The sequence below is a fragment of the Trachemys scripta genome, chromosome 7, assembly GCF_013100865.1.
Source record: "Trachemys scripta elegans isolate TJP31775 chromosome 7, CAS_Tse_1.0, whole genome shotgun sequence".
Taxonomy (NCBI): Eukaryota; Metazoa; Chordata; order Testudines; family Emydidae; genus Trachemys; species Trachemys scripta.
Window position 1 is genome coordinate 93,093,702 of NC_048304.1, and position 6,251 is coordinate 93,099,952.

The following is a 6,251-nucleotide window of genomic DNA, read 5'->3' on the forward strand; positions in this document are numbered from 1 at the left end:
ACCAAACAATCAATGGACAGGCTTTAGCTACCCATGAAAATCATGGATAGTTTACAAAGGAACACTTACTCAAAGTGCAAAATCTGAGAGAGACTACAAATGGTATCCCCTGATTGCAATGAGCATGGTCAAATGTATAACAATCTTGTAGTAGCCGTATTGGTATTGGTCCCAGGCTATTGGAGACAGAAGGTGGGTGAGGTAATATCTTTTATTGGACCAACTTCTATTGGTGAAAGAAACAATCTTGCAATCTTGCACAAAGCTCTCTTTCAGGTCAAGAGATCTGAATAATTCAAAAGCTTGTCTTTCTCACCAACAGAAGCGGGTCCAATAAAAGATATAACCTCACCTACCTTGTAAATCTTATTCTCTTGATAAGAATTGATTTGTGTTGCACAATTTTCATCTGTCAGTACAGTCTGCAAGCAAAAATACCTTTTCCCCCTCGACATACTGTGAGCCCTGATGATATTTCATCAATGTAATTATATTACTTTGGCCTTTTTAATGTGTCATTGGCTGGTTATTCTTACTTTCCCCCTTATAGAGCTTTACCAACCTGTGATCTAGAATGCAAGTCTTCTATAATTTAATAGAAAAGTATAACCTTTTGATAGAATTTTCTTAAACCAGTCCATAAAATTAGAATGTAATAGAAAATTCTATTGAAGGGCCATAATTCTCTAAGAGGGTTCAAAACAACTATATAAGAATGTTATTCTCTAAGTTATGTATGATTGTTAATGTAACTGTTCTATAGCTTTTTTAACTATCAAATTCTATAGTGTTTTAGAATAATATTTATAGAAACTCATTAGTTTAATCCCTATTAAATCCTGTAAAATAAAACCTCATACACAGTTTGGGCATGAGCAGACTAGGGCCATATCTTCAGCTAGTGGAAATCCTCAACTGAAAATGAAATCTGAGGCTATACTGATTTTACATTAGCTGAGGATTTATATTAGCCCTAGGTATACTGTTCTTATTTCAAAGTGCGAACAATCTCCCCCGCTTGCTCTCTTTGTACTGTCCAAGTCTCCTTACTAATCACCCCATTATGTTTTCCATTCAAGAAAGAGCAAAACATGTACTTCCAGTCTAGGTGGAATTTTATTTTAAGGAAAACAAAGGACAAATCTAAAATTTCCATGAGACTCAAAGCAGAGGGTTTGTTTCCATCTGTGAGATTCTCCGTCTTGGAAGCCTCTCTAGTCCCCTAGTAAACAGTGTGGCAAAGTACCTTCTTCTCCTCAGGTTTCAGAGTAGGAGCCGTGTTAGTCTGTATCCGCAAAAAGAACAGGAGTACTTGTGGCACCTTAGAGACTAACAAATTTATTAGAGCATAAGCTTTCATGGGCTACTGCCCACTTCTTCGGCTGCAAATAGAGTGGAACATATATTGAGGGGATATGTATACACACATACAGAGAGCATGAACAGGTGGGAGTTGTCTTACCAACTCTGAGAGGCCAATTAAGTAAGAGAAAAAATTTTTTTTGAAGTGATAATCAAGCTAGCCCAGTATAGACAGTTTGATAAGAAGTGTGAGAATACTTACAAGAGGAGATAGATTCAATGTTTGTAATGGCTCAGTCATTCCCAGTCCTTATTCAATCCTGAGTTGATTGTATCTAGTTTGCATATCAATTCCAGCTCAGCAGTCTCTCGTTGGAGTCTGGTTTTGAAGTTTTTCTGTTGTAAGATAGCCACCCGCAGGTCTGTCATTGAATGGCCAGATAGATTAAAGTGTTCTCCCACTGGTTTTTGAGTATTATGGTTCCTGGTGTCAGATTTGTATCCATTAATTCTTTTGTGTAGAGACTGTCTGGTTTGGCCAATGTACATGGCAGAGGGGCATTGCTGGCACATGATGGCATATATCACATTGGTAGATGTGCAGGTAAACGAGCCCCTGATGGTATGGCTGATGTGATTAGGTCCTATGATGATGTCACTTGAATAGGTATGTGGACAGAGTTGGCATTGGGCTTTGTTACAAGGATAGGTTCCTGGGTCAGTGTTTTTGTTCAGTGATGTGTGGTTGCTGGTGAGTATTTGCTTTAGGTTGGGGGGTTGTCTGTAAGCGAGGACAGGTCTATCTCCCAAGATCTGTGAGAGAGAGCCTGCGGGTGGCTATTTTACAACAGAAAAACTTCAAAACCAGACTCCATCGAGAGACTGCTGAGCTGGAATTGATATGCAAACTAGATACAATCAACTCAGGATTGAATAAGGACTGGGAATGACTGAGCCATTACAAACATTGAATCTATCTCCTCTTGTACTCAGGGTGGCTAGCCCCTTTCGCCACTTCTGCCTCTGTGGTTACACTCTAATTTTAGCATGCTAGCTTGATGAGATATGTTTCCTTGAGCTGGAAATAATAATTCCCAGTTTGAAGTGTAGACATTCAGCACATATAGACTGGATAGTTAGATTAATAGATTACATACCCAGTGATCATCTAGTCTCACTTCCTGTATAACAGGCCATAGGACTTCCTGAATTAATTCCTGTTGAATTATAACATATCTTCTAGAAATATTCATTCTTGATTGAATAATTACCAGTGATGCAGAATCCATCCATGGTAAGATGTGTTAATGATTAATTACCCTCCGTGTTAAAAATTTGAATCTCATTTCAAGCCTCAGTTTGTCTAGCTTCAGATTCTACCAAATAGATCTTGTTGTACCCTTTTCTGCTAGATTGAAGGACCCTCTGTTATCAAATTTCTGTTCCCCAGCTAGGTACTTATAGACGGTAATCAAGTCACCCCTTTTATAAACTCTTTGGACTCCTTGAGTCTTTCACTATAAGGTATGTTTTTCAATCTTTTAATCATTCTCATGGCTCTTCTCTGAACCCTCTCCAGTTTTTAACAACATTCTTCTTGAATTGTAGACATTAGAACTGGACACAATATTTCAGTAACAATCGCACCAGTGCCAAATAGAGATAATATAGACTCCCTGTTTATACACCCTAGGATCACATTAGCCCTGTATTGGTCACAGCCTCACACTTGGAGCTCCTTTTTCTGATTATCCACCAGGACCCCAAATCCTTTTCAGAGTCACTGCTTTTCAAGATAGTCCCACATCCTGTAAGTATGGCCTATGTTCTTTGGTCCTAGAGTACTTTATGTTTGGTTGTATTAAAATACATACTGTATGCTTGTGCCGAGCTTACCAAGAAATGCAGATCTTTCTATATCAGTTCATTATTTACCATTCCCCCAATCTTTGTGTCATCTGCAAACTTTAAGAAATTATTTTTATTTTCTTTCCTATGCTGTGTTAAATAGCATAGGGCCAAGATCCCTGCAGGACCACAATAGAGACACATCTGCTCGATGATGATTTCCCATTTACAGTTACATTTTGAGACCTGTTAGTTGGTTTTTAATACATTTAATCTGTACTCTGTTGACTTTGATTCATTTTGCTTTCTTAATCAAAATGTTGTGCAGTACCAAGTCAAATGCCTTACAGAAGTCTATTACACTCACATCCCTGCTTCTCCACCTGCCCTCCACTGCCACCTTCTCCAGCTGCCCTCTCATTGTTCTTGTCAACATCATTATCCATTTTACAGCTGAAGAAACTAAGGGTATGTCTACACTACGAAATTAGTTCGAATTTATAGAAGCCGGTTTTATTGAAATCGGTTGTATACAGCCGATTGTGTGTGTCCACACAATACAATGCTCTAGGTGCTCTAGTCGGCGGACCGCGTCCACAGTACGAGGCTAGTGTCGACTTCCGGAGCATTGCACTATGGGTAGCTATCCCAGAGCTATCCCACAGTTCCCGCAGTCTCTGCCGCCCTTGGAATTCTGGGTTGAGATCCCAATGCCCGGATGATGCAAAACAGTGTCGCGGGCGGTTCTGGGTACGTGTCGTCAGGCCCCTCCCTCCCCCGTCACAGCAACGGCAGACAATAGATTCGCGCCTTTTTACCTGGGTTACCTGGGTTACCTGTGCAGACAACATGGAGCCCGCTCAGCACAGCTGAGCTCACCGTCACCATATGTCCTCTGGGTGCCGGCAGACGTGGGACTGCATTGCTACACAGCAGCAGCTGCTAACTGCCTTTTGGCGGTAGACGGTGTAGCATGAGTGATAGCCGTGGGGCTGGCAGCCGTAGGGCTGCATTGCACCAGCCCCTTGCAGGCAATGGTATATTATGACTGGTACCCATCGTCGTCGTACTGGTATGGCTGTCAATCATGGCCACCTGGGCAGACATGCTACTGTTTCGATGATGACGGTTACCAGTCATAATATACTATTTTCTGCCAATTGCCCAATATTGTCCGCTAAGCACCCAGAAGAGGCCGAGGGCGATGCTGGGTGCTGGCGGACGTGGGGCTGGCAGACGTGGGGCTGCATTGCTACACAGCAGCAGCCCCTTGCCTTTTGGCAGATGATGGTATTTTATGATTGGTATCCGTCATCATCGTACTGGAGAGGCTATCACTCATGCTGCACCGTCGGCTGCCACCTTAAGATGTAAAAAATAGATTTGTTCTGTGTTCATTTGCTTCCCCTTCCTCCGTGAAATCAATGGCCTGCTAAGCCCAGGGTTTCCAGTTTAATCTTTGGGGGGACCATTCTGTGTGACAGTTGTTTGTGTTTCTCCCTGTTCCTGTACCTGTACGCCATGTCGTCACTCGGCCCTCCCTCCCTCCCGCCCTCCTTCTCCTGGTCCATCAGATACTACTTTCGCGCCTTTTTTCTGACCAGGCGCCATAGCTAGCACTGGGATCATGGAGCCCGCTCAGATCACCGCGGCAATTATGAGCACTATGAACACCACGCGCATTGTCCTGGAGTATATGCAGAGCCAGAACATGCCAAGGCGAAACCCGGACCAGGCGAGGAGGCGATTGCAGCACGGCGACGAGAGTGATGAGGAAATTGACATGGCCATAGACCTCTCACAAGGCACAGGCCCCAGCAATGTGGAAATCATGGTGTCACTGGGGCAGGTTGATACCGTGGAACGCCGATTCTGGGCCCGGGAAACAAGCACAGACTGGTGGGACCGCATCGTGCTGCAGGTCTGGGACGATTCCCAGTGGCTGCGAAACTTTCGCATGCGTAAGGGCACTTTCATGGAACTTTGTGACTTGCTTTCCCCTGCCCTGAAACGCCAGGATACCAAGATGAGAGCAGCCCTCACAGTTGAGAAGCGCGTGGCGATAGCCCTGTGGAAGCTTGCAACGCCAGACAGCTACCGGTCAGTCGGGAATCAATTTGGAGTGGGCAAATCTACGGTGGGGGCTGCTGTGATCCAATTTGCCAGGGCAATGAAAGACCTGGTGATAGCAAGGGTAGTGACTCTGGGCAACGTGCAGTCAATAGTGGATGGTTTTGCTGAAATGGGATTCCCAAACTGTGGCGGGGCCATAGACGGAACCCATATCCCTATCTTGTCACCGGAGCACCAAGCCACCGACTACGTAAACCGCAAGGGGTACTTTTCAATGGTGCTGCAAGCCCTGGTGGATCACAAGGGACGTTTCACCAACATCAACGTGGGATGGCCGGGAAAGGTACATGATGCTCGCGTCTTCAGGAACTCTGCTCTGTTTCGAAAGCTGGAGGAAGGGACTTTCTTCCCGGACCAGAAAGTGACCATTGGGGATGTTGAAATGCCTATCGTGATCCTTGGGGACCCAGCCTACCCCTTAATGCCATGGCTCATGAAGCCGTACACAGGCAGCCTGGACAGGAGTCAGGACCTGTTCAACTACAGGCTGAGCAAGTGCCGAATGGTGGTGGAATGTGCATTTGGACGTTTAAAAGCGCGCTGGCGCAGCTTACTGACTCGCTCAGACCTCAGCGAAAAGAATATCCCCATTGTTATTGCTGCTTGCTGTGCGCTCCACAATATCTGTGAGAGTAAGGGGGAGACCTTTATGGCGGGGTGGGAGGTTGAGGCAACTCGCCTGGCCGCTGATTACGCGCAGCCAGACACCAGGGCGGTTAGAGGAGCACAGCAGGGCGCAGTGCGCATCAGAGAAGCTTTGAAAACGAGTTTTGTGACTGGCCAGGCTACNTTGAAGCCCAGCCTTCTGATGCTTGGGCGATCATCTGGGGTGGAGTGACTGGGTGGCCGGAGGCCCCCCCACCGTGTTCTTGGGCGTCTGGGTGAGGAAGCTATGGAACTTGGGGAGGAGGGCTGTTGGTTACACAGGGGCTGTAGCGGCGGTCTCTGCTCCTGCTGCCTTTCCTGCA